Source organism: Acinonyx jubatus, chromosome A1 (genome assembly GCF_027475565.1).
Source record: "Acinonyx jubatus isolate Ajub_Pintada_27869175 chromosome A1, VMU_Ajub_asm_v1.0, whole genome shotgun sequence".
In the NCBI taxonomy this organism is placed as follows: domain Eukaryota; kingdom Metazoa; phylum Chordata; class Mammalia; order Carnivora; family Felidae; genus Acinonyx; species Acinonyx jubatus.
Genome location: NC_069380.1, coordinates 225,582,544 through 225,593,788, shown reverse-complemented (window position 1 = coordinate 225,593,788; position 11,245 = coordinate 225,582,544). Strand labels below are relative to the sequence as shown.

General features: G+C 40.2%; 1 long non-coding RNA gene across 1 annotated transcript; it reads right to left on the bottom strand.

Annotated features, from left to right (window-relative positions):
• Positions 1–294: 294 nt before the first annotated feature.
• Positions 295–10,669, bottom strand: LOC113603236 (uncharacterized). The gene is made up of 3 exons (XR_003424796.2): positions 10,150–10,669; positions 8,648–8,871; positions 295–504 (listed from the first exon to the last, which is right to left on the bottom strand). It is a non-coding gene; the product is annotated as an uncharacterized LOC113603236 (long non-coding RNA).
• Between the last annotated feature and the right edge of the window lie 576 nt (positions 10,670–11,245).

Genomic DNA, 11,245 nt, shown 5'->3' with positions numbered 1-11,245 from the left:
AAAGTCATCTATGCCCAGAGGTATACTCCTTAGTTGCCAGAGTGAGGCTTTCAAAATCCATACGTCTCTCCTCTACAGGCCCTCTTTGCTGGCAAAGGTGCGAGGCTATCCTTCCTGTAAGTAGAGGAGTCTCCATAGGGGATGGCAAGGGCTAAAAGTAAGGCCGCACAATTTCTTGCGGAACCTTATTTTCTTCCCTAACAGTTCTTTTCCCAGGGGGCCTGCCGAGGGCAATTCCCCGACAGACAGACAATACCCCAGGTAGTTTTAAGGCCAAATTACCTAAAAGCGGGAGTACAAGAAGCTTCACTGTCGGTGGCGGCCCTGCAGTCACCAATCCGTCCACAGCCCGGGCCCTGCCACTCAGGCTGGGATAGCTCGGCTTCCAGCACAGAGATGCTTATAGCTCTGGGTCAAGGCTAGGCATTCTGCACAGACCTATTCTGTGTTGGCAGAATACAGCACAAAGCAACCCAGAAGCTCTTCTTCAAAGGAGAATATTATCTGCAAAAGAAAAAAAAACAGTATAACTTTTCTCTAAAATCCTGAAGGTCCCAAAGTCTCTGTAAAACATCCTTGTCTGGCACAAGTATTTCAAATGGCAAAGCAACTTGCTTGACAGGTTGGGCCCACTGTAGATTCTTCCCTTGCACAGGAACTCGCATACAATTGTCAGTGTTTTGCGTTGTTTATAAATGGATCAAAGCAGCACACAAGAAGGAGGAATATGCCACCTATAACTTACAGCATCCTATTATGTAATATACCTCTTTCTTGCTTTTAGGACAGACCAGATATAATGGCTTATCTTTCCTGTTGCATCTTGATCAGATTCAATGGCTTGTTCAACATACTCGAACCATTGGAACTTTCAAAATTTAACTAAGGTAGCAGGACTTTGAATTTTCAAGGGATTTGTTTCGTGTCCTCTGGAAGATGTATCTCTTCTAAAAGTGTTAAAATATGCATATGTGGGATTGCTATTTCTAGCTGCTAAAAATAACTTCTTCCTGATAATCAGGTCCAATTGCAAGATATTATCAATAGAGTGGATTAGCATGATAGTTTATGGAACAGGGAGACAATAGGGGTCCTTGAAGACTAGATAATGACAGAAGGCTGGAAGTTGGAATACCTACAAGGTAGATCAGTGAACAGCCAGAATACTGAAAGCCCACTCTTGGTGGTCTTTCTAAAAGGTATAGAGAAAAAAAAAAAGAAGTTCTCCAGATCAATAATTGCATACTAGGTAACAAAAACTATGTTGATTTGCTCTAGTAAAGAAAACACATCTGAAGCACCATTTGCAATTAGAGTTGCTGCATGATAAAGTTGATGATAACCCATTGTCATTCTCTAAGATCATATATTTTTGGCATAGACCAGGCAGGTTATTAGAATAAGAATGTGGCAGAAATCACTCTCCCTGCATCCTTCAGGTCCTTAAAAGTGACAATTTCTGCAGACCCTTTAGGAAAGCAGTATTGCTTTTGGTTAACTAGTTTTCTAGGTAGAGATATATCTAGCATTTTCCATTAAACGGGTTCCACTATAATAGCTCTGACTCCACCTATCAGAGAACCAGTATGAGGTGTCTGCTTTTTGCTGAGTGTGTTTATACCAAACTATGCATTCAGAAACTGGAAAGATAACTATTAGAAGTGTTCAGGAGCCAAACGTATCCACTGTCAGGGGAATCTCAAAAAAAGTCCATTATTTACTTGGCCTTCTGTACCCCTAACCCAACTGACTGACCATTCTTGATATTTTAGGAACAGAATCAGTATAAAGTCACTTTCAAGTGATCCTCAAAAATTGAGAGAGTATATCCCTTTCCTCACTTCACAGTCACCTAGTAAGTAACTTAATTTTGAAGACAGGAGGTTGAAATTTCCCAAGTGGCTCACTGGGAGTGATGGGAAGTTGTGCCACTCCTATTTCTACACCTTGGTGTGCAGACCCATGTATTCAGTCTTTACTAGGCACAGCTTGAAATACTAGTTTTTGATGTCAGACTCGTACTACATCTTGGAAGATGGCAACCCACCATGTAAGGTATCTCCTCCAACATCTCACCTCAGCAATGCCTTCAAAAAGGGAGTGTATTTCCAGTAGCTTTTGGATGGTGTAGTAAGACCAGTAGATTCTACCACCCTGTGCCAATTGCCCATCTCCTTTGAAAATTTAGTGAGCCCCTTGGTTTAAGGTAATACTACCCATGATACTGTCCCAATGAATCACTCCTTTTAAGCCCTTCAATAGTGGTGCCAGCCAACAAGACAAACTGATAGCTGGAAACATGCTGATTCTAGTAGAGATGAGTGACTGTTGATTCCAGGGTAGAAGAAGCATAACAACACAGTGTAATCAATTTACTGCCAAGTGGCTGGTATGTGATGGCAAGTTTTCAGCATCGTTCTCTATTGCTGGCAGGTTACATAGGTCAGGGAGCAGGAGTTGTGCCTGAGACTGATTCTTAGGGAGATAGGAGGTGTTTTGACAACAAAAGGCATAATGCAAGTTTTTCAATGCATAATGTTAATAATCTGACTCCTGGGCAGTGATGATTCAAAACCCAGTACATCTAGTATCCAAGGTTGCCAGGAAGCCCTCCTTTGTTATTTAGAAAGGAGGATCATTGGTAAAATATGAGAGGCATATGTGCCGTCATGCTCACATTGGCTTTTCCAGATTAATCTCCAACCTTCGCTTTGGTTTCTGAAGCCTCCCTACATCAACTGCCTCAATGGACTACTTTGTCCACAAATTGGCTTTGGATAAAAGAGATCCCAAGACATAGATTAGAAAAGAGGAGTAAGCTTGGGATTTTTATCCTCACAACTCTACACCTGCAGGTTCTGTAAAGGGCTCTCTCCTTTCAGGTTGCAGAAACCAATCACCTTACTCTTTCTACCTTGAGTATCATCAGCCCTGCTATTTCCATCCACTACTACATTCTGTGTATGACCTTGTGGGTTAGCTCACCCAGACCTATGTAGATGGTGCATTTGTTCAACTGTCTTCAAAGTATCCCAAGTATCCTAATTTGTGTGTGCCATTTTTTTCTGCATGGATTCCTAGTGACATAACATATGGAAAAAATGGGGGTAGTAGGTTTTAACGAAAGTGAAAAAATGGACACCAAGAGGTTCTTTTCAAGTGACTAAGAAAATGAATAAAAAGTTCCTAGTAAAAATGTTTTGTTGATACTGAGGCAGAGAACCTAAGCAAGTGATAAATCCCAACAGATGTAATTAACAGATAATATGTAATCTCTTTTTAAAAAGACTCTAAGATTTGAAGCTCCAGGAACACTAAATTAAAATTAGATGTAATCTACTTTAACTGATGTTGTTAAACTCCCTAATTGTGTATATTCATACTAGAGGAGTAAAGCAATTAATTTTCAAGTATAAATCTACACCATCCTCTACTTCACCCCAAACAGGCAAATATTTTCACTGTTGTCTTCATCCGCATCCATTTTATGCTGTATCAGTTATTTATTGCCACAGTCATGGTAGAGAACCAACAATACAAAACATCACTAGCTTAAACAATGGCGGTTTGTTACTAATGAGTGTGGTGTCTGCTGCAATGAGACCAAGTGGTTCTGCTTATCTTGGCTGGTTTTGTGCATAGGACGGCTGGCTGGCTGTTGGGTGACTCAATCCGCCCCTCATGCTTTGTCACCCTTCTGCAGGCTAGCCATGACAAGTTCTCATGTCAAGGGACGAAGTGCAAACAACTTAGAAGGCCAGCCCAGAATCAAGAGGAGTGACACTGGTCTCCACCTCTTTAGTGACAGGAGAAGAAACTGTGATGTCAGAAGGAGGAAAGAATGGGGGCACTTAGTTCATTTAATCTGCCCTGTGTGCCTTTTCACACCCACCTCTCCATACAAGGAGAGGCAGTGCATCTCTTTTGTCTATCCAAGACTCATGTCTCCAAAATAATCATTCCCATTTTAGAAAATAAACACTGCTGGCCCTTCTGATTGCAAGGAACAGAGAGCATGACCAGAAACATTAAGAAATGGGAGTTTATGGGGCGCCTGGGTGGCTCAGTTGGTTGAGCGTTGGACTCCATCTCAGCACAGTTCTTGATCTCAGGGTCATGGGTTCAAGCCCTATATGGGGCCCTGCACTGGACGAGAAGCCTACTTTAAAAAAAAAAAAAAGAAAAGAAAAAAGAAAGGAAATGGGAGTTTACATTCATGGGAGCCTGGAAGGAAACGAGTGGCCTCAGGAAAGTCATGGTCCATCCATATGCCATGCACTGATGCCAGACCTCAGGAACTTGGGCTTTGTGCTTAGGTAGCTCTGCTGAGATCCCCTGTTCTTTTCACACACTAGAATGCACTTCCCGGAGGTACAACATGTCCCCACTCCCCACACTACTCAGTGGCCTTGATGGAGCAGGGGACAGCTTGCAAGAGTCTCCTGAGCAGGGTTGTCAGAGTGGGACTTTGTAAGTTAGACAGCACTCAGGTGTGGCAGGAGTCCTGAAACCATCTCCAGTTATAATGTACACGCTTCTCCCCATTATTAACATTTTCATCGTGAAAACTGCTTTCCCCTTTTTATGACTCAAAACTGCTGTATGAAATGAGCCACACGAAGAGGAAATATAAATTCCTGTTGCATCTAAACACAATGAGGAAATGTCCTTCCTCTACCAAATAATACTTACTATAACAATAGCAGGCATAATGATAACATTTACATTTCCTCGGTGATTTTACAATTTTTGTAACACCGCCACATATTTGTTTTCTTTTTCATCACTGTTGCTAGCTGCAATTCTTCTGTGGCCCGTCCATGCAAGCGTGGGCACGTCTCAGGCACTTCTCTGACTACGGTTTCCAGTGATGACATCCCAGTTAGACCCCTATAGGCTGGAAGGCTCCCAAGAGACTCAGAGCCATATTGGCCATCCCAAAGGGGGAAAGCCCATGGGTGGACTTGAGAAGGTTTGGGGCTGAGGTACAGTATATTTCATGTTTGCATTTATTATGAATCACAAACATTTTCCATTAACATGAGTAGGATATTTGTTGAAAGTTAATATGTCAGCTCACCCGTGCCCAAGAGTCTGAGAGCAGAGACCAAGAAATCTGAAATTTAGTGAGTTTCCCTGGTGAATCTGATGGCTCTTTCTATCCTACTTGGCTCAACAAAATATTTGTGTAAAGTGAGTGAGCGTGTAGTTTTTCCATGCCGCTGTGTATACTTGGTGTGTAACTAGCCTCAAAGGTTATTCACTACTTATCTAGGCCCTATGAAGTATTTCAAAACATCTGAGATGAAAATGGATCTCTGTTCCCTTGTTTTCAATACACACGGAATTTTGTCTTATTAAAAAAAAGATAATCTTGAACAATACAGATCATTTGATCTGCATGTAACTATCAATTTGAATGCAACTTCTTTAGCTTGTTATTTACATTTAAGGATGCAATCTACAAACTCAGATTTAGTGGGAATGCTTCCCTCACAGAGTTCTTCAGAAGGGAAAGAGGCTAAACATCCTCTGGGCATCTAGTCCATGGGAGGGACTCATTGTACCAGAGATGCCCCAATGTAGTGGTCAGCGGGTTGGGCTCTTGGGGTCACCTGCCTGGATTCATACCGTCCTACCAGCTTTGAGCTATATGTCTCTGGGCAAGCTCCTTAATTTTCTGCTTAAATCTTTTTATCTACGAACAAAGATAGTAATGGACCAACCCCGAAGGGCACTTAATATGAATGAAGGGAATTCAGATGAGCAAAACTCATGGAGTTAACACATAACAAACGAGTAAATGCAAAGTAAATATAAGCTATTATTATTCTTTTATAATTACGAACTCCATTCATTATTAGTCAAGGAGTTGTTTTAATGTTAGTTAAAATTAAATTGACTTATTTGGTTTAATTAAGGATGACGGAAAATGCATATGGTACTAATATATGGTAAATTGGTTTAAGGCTATATTTTAAAATACTAAGTTTTATTATTATTACCATTATACTATTTTACCTGAATGGAAGATATGATATTACCATCCAGCGGCTCTTGCTGGATCCTCCCTCATGCCATGGACTCCTCAAAGACCAGGATTTTTCAAAAATCCTGAAAATAAATTACACAGTTTAGGATTCCATAGTTAAATGATGCTACTCCCTATCAAAGAGAGGAAAAATCAAGGATTCTTCTTTACCTTCTGTTGAAAGGGTTTTAAGATTAACTTCCTTGTGGCTGGGTTTCAATCTTTTCACCACAAAATACCTCCGGGGTAAGAGCTATTTTGCATTTTAACTAGAGGTCTCCTTAACCTTCTGTCTGGCATTTGAAGAACTCTGAGAGTGGCCTATTAAAGGGCAAGCAATGGGGGAAGGGAAGGGAAGCCTTTCCTTTGTCTCCTATTCCTGCAGCCTTTTAGGAAGGGAAGAAGGATGGGCTCTGATTAATTTTGTGCCTTAGAGTTTCAGCAATCCCATGACATGCTGCACTACTTTCTTTTTATGATTTCAGCTTCGCTCTTGCACTTCCTTTACACACTCCTCTAGTGGAAAGCTAACCTTTAGGCTTTTATAGACTGATACTGTTCAGAGTCAAAGCAAAGTTGGCAATCAAAGGCTAGGGTGGCATTTGAAAGGAAGATCATACCAATGGCGCTCACAGGACTGGTTCTCTGAAGTCCTAAGCGTATCTTTTGAAACCAGCCTTCTCTGCATATCATTTGTTACTAAAATGCTAATACTGTTAGAGCTCCAATTGTATTCCAAGTCCCTGGAGGCTTTATGTACGCTGTCCTCACACTGTTCACAGACCTGATTTTCATATTGTTGGACAAAGTGTGGAGATTTTATTTGGATTTTATAGCCACTCAATCTACTCGAGGGCTGTTTTGCTGATTGATACAAGTTATGCAGCCAGAAGGTGATCACTCATAATAAGTTTTAACCTAAAATATCTAATATGTTTCATTAAACATATTGGTCATAAGATTAGATATTATACTATGTTCTACTTTATGGGAGGAGATGAGATTGCTAACTGATAATCCCTGGGGCTTTTGGATATAGAGGACAATTTTAGTTTGATTTTCAAATGACCTGTTTGATCAGATCTGATCAAATCACCTATCTTCCCCTTGCCATTAGATGCACATGTCAGTATGAAGTCATAGCTTTCAATGCTACTTTTTTTGGCTTTGTGTGCTACAAGTCTTAACCACTTACAGATATCTTTTTTTTTCTTTTCTTCTTTTCTTTTTTCCTTTTCCAGTAGAGATGGATTTGGCATAGGAACAGGATGAAAGATGCAAATTGAAAGGTGGTTATAGCAAAGCAGGATTTTCTTCTCTTTCATTCCATGTAGGGAAAGAAACGTTGAGTAAAAGAGTAAAAAAGAACAGGGGTGCCTGGGTGGCTCAGTGTCTGACTCTTGAGTTTTGCTCAGGTCACAATCTCTCCAGGTTCGTGAGATCAAGCCCCGAGTTGGGCTCGGAGCCTGCTTGGGATTCTCTCTCTCTCTCTCTCTCTCTCTCTCTGTCTCTCTGCCCTTCCCCTGCCCTCTCTCTCTCTCCCTCCCTCTCTCTCAAAATAAATAAATAATTTTTTTTAAAGGGTAGAAAAGGACAGTGTCTTTTTTAATAGCATATCAGCTTTATCCTGCTGGAATGGACATTACTACCATTGCCTGTGTCCCAGCACAGTGAAAAACATATGAATGACTAAAAGTTTATTAGAGATAAAGTACCCCTCATTCCTATCTTCCCCAAAGAATCAGGAAGATCACACGCTTCCCTGCTTTCTTACCTGGAGTAAAGCCTAACCCCTAGGCCCTGAGCTTAGTAAGGCAAAGAGAGAGAAATAATATCTAGTAAATCCAATATGAGGAGATAAAATATTCACACAAAAAAATGGATATGAGGATAAAAAATGACTCTAATTAAAACAAGTACTAAGTCTCTTGTACTTCTGTCTGAATTGTTGATATATATAAGATTAGCTAATAATGATGCTCTTTTATTATAATGGATTGTATCCACACGCCCACAATAGACCACATACCTAATAAGGGGCAATATTTAGAAGCTAGTGAGCAAAATGTAGTGGGACAGGCACCAGCCTCTGGGTTAAAAGGCCAAGGTGCTTTTCACTCGTTCATTTGTTTGTTTCTTGCTTTCGACTTACAAATACTGTGAAATGGTGAGAGTAAACTCCTGTGTTCTGGGGAAGACAAAATAACAATCTGCTCAAAATGTTTTTGAAAATCTAACAGACCTCTACCAATGTAAAGTAGTATCATTAGCAAATAAATCCTTATCTTCAAAAGACTGACTCTTGCCACAAATTGCCCCCCCCCCACCCCCATCTAACTGCCACCAATACTTCATCTTCAATTAATCCGGCTCTGTGTTTTTCACAGTGGAAATCATGAAACTTCAGTTCTGACTTTCACGGCCTATGGCATTTAAGCACCATGTTGCTGAAACTCTTCTTGGGAATAGTTCCCCTCTTGCAGAGACCTCAACCTGCCAAGACTGAGAAGGGGCTCTCACTTAATTCCCTAGAACATCTCTTTTATCTAACCTGGATGTAGGCAAAACAAAACAAAACAAAACAAAACAAAAAAACAAAACAAAAAAAACACTTACCACACATTCTTTTGAAAAGTAGAAAGAGATTCAGTGAGATCCCTACTTCTGTTTGATGGAGGGTTGCTTATGAACTTTGCTAGATGGAATCCAAGCTCCCCCTAGAGAATTCAGGTCTGGAGCAAAGACAGTGTGGCTGGTATGCGGAGTTTGTTCTGGAACCTTTGACATTTGAATAGAATCATGCTTGAAACTTCACACCTGGGGCATGCCATCTGGCTGAACTTCAGGGCAAAAAAAGGTATTTACAATTATTTCATTTTGACAATATGGAGTCTAGGTTAAGTAGAGGCTGCAATTTAAAAATGAATTAAAAAATGGTGATTATGTGAGAGGATGGAGGTATTAGCTTACACTCCGGTGTTAATCATTTTATAGTATATAAGTGTATCAAATCAACCAGCTCTGCACCTTAAATGTATACAGTCTTATATGACAATTATATTTCAATCAAGCTGGGGAAAGTAAGTATATAAGTAACAGATGTGATTTTCTTTACCTGACTTCTACACCAATTCAAATGGATTATGAGACTTGAGAAATATAAAGCAATGTAAAGAAATAAGGTCTAAGATTTATTCTGGTAATTAAAACTCTGGCTTTTTAAAGGTTACAATGTTATCTACTTTTAAAAAATGCCCAGCATAACCTATGAAAACAAAGGCTCAGACCTCCATTTGAGAGCTTATAGGGTCACCTACAATAAAGTTTTTATTCTACTTTCTTCCCTGTTTTAAAAATACAGATTTGAAATTATAGCCATAGTTATGCCTTTCAAATGCATGCATTTTAAATTTTTAAAGAGAAAATTATTTAATTTTCGATGATGCATTATTCAGTTGTTTAGGCTTAGCACCATCACATCTTTTGGATTTTGGCAAGTTTTTAAGACCACATTAACAATCAACCACTAACAGATACACTGGGCTGACTACAAATACTAAATGCATTTGTATTTCTTTAAGTTTTTATTTAAAGGGGCGTCTGGGTGGCTCAATCGGTTGAGCGTCCGACTTCGGCTCAGGTCATGATCTCGTGGTCCATGGGTTCAAGCCCCGCGTTGGGCTCTGTGCTGACAGCTCAGAGCCTGGGGCCTGTTTCAGATCCTGCGTCTCCCTCTTTCTCTGACCCTCCCCTGTTCATGCTCTCTCTCTCTCTCTCTCTCTGTCTCAAAAATAAATAAATGTTAAAAAAAAATTTTTTTAAATAAATAAAAATTAAAAAAAGTTTTTATTTAAAATGTACTTTTTGGCCAAATCAAAAATATTTTAATTTCCTTAAAATTCAAACTGTGGGAAGGCCTCTGCTGTTCAGACAACTCTACAATTCAAATCAATTTTGTCCATATAAAAAGGATCACTGATGGTTCAAAACCTTGGGAATTTCTTAGGTGAAATCTGAAACTGGCCCTCATACACTGAGGACAAGGAGAGATGGAAGAAAGAGACAGATCACTCCAGAATGACAGGTAGGTGGGAGGTTTAACAAGCCAGGGAACTTACCTATGAGGTTTGTCTTGTATTGCTGCAGGATGAGTAGATCTCCACACCCATCAGCAGAGAATCTTGAGTTTCTACAAAGGCCTTAAGGGAGTTCAATCATGTACGCAGTCCAGATGGTCTTAATAACACATTACTGTCTCAAGGCTGTGTCCCTGGAAACAGCTTTCTCTGTGGGAATGATGGGCAGAATGTACATTCCAAGGACAGGGGAGAGGGTGAGGTGTCTCTGATTGCCTGCATCCAGCTTGCTGGTCAACCAATGGTCATCCTCTTGGGACCTCCAACAATCATTTAGCATTTGTTTACAGTTTGTTTATTTGTTTACAGTTTACAGTTACTAGCTATCTCAACTTATTTTTTAAAAAGAAGTGGAATAGGGGCACCTGGGTGGCCCATTTGGTTGAGCGTCTGGCTCTTGATTTCTGCTCGGGTCATGATCCCAGGGTTGGGGGATTGAACCCCATGGAGGGCTCCAGGCTGACAGTATGGAACCCGCCAGGGATTCTTTCCCTCTCTCTGTCCCCCCACCCTTCTCTCTCTCAAAATAAGATAAATAAACTTAAAAATAAATAAATAAATAAATAGAAATAAACAATTTTTAAAATAAACTTTAAAAGGTTTAGTTCATTCATGTTATCACCAGAGAAAGAGTACATCACTAAGAAGTTGTTTTGAAACAAACATAGATATTATCAGTCAGAAATGATTATCAGTCAGAAATGCAGTAGATTAGCTGCATTAATACACAGCCCCCAGATTTCATTGGCTTAAGCACAGCATGGTTCCCTTCTCTTTCATGTTTCATGGGTATTGTGATTAACTAGAGACTTTGCTCCTTAGTCCCTCTGGATCTAGGCTAATGAGGCAGCCTTATCTTGAACTCTGGGGGTCATTCTGAGGTGTACAGAAGGAAAGAGGGTGCTCCTAAGAGCCTTGGGTCAAAACTTAAAGGCAGACCCCAGAAATGATACACACCATTCCCAGTCTCCACTCATGGGTCAGAAATGGGTTTGTGGCTCTATCACAAAAAGTTAGAGCATGAACCAACCTTATGCCCAAAAATTAGGGAAGAAAAAGACATGCATTATAAATAACC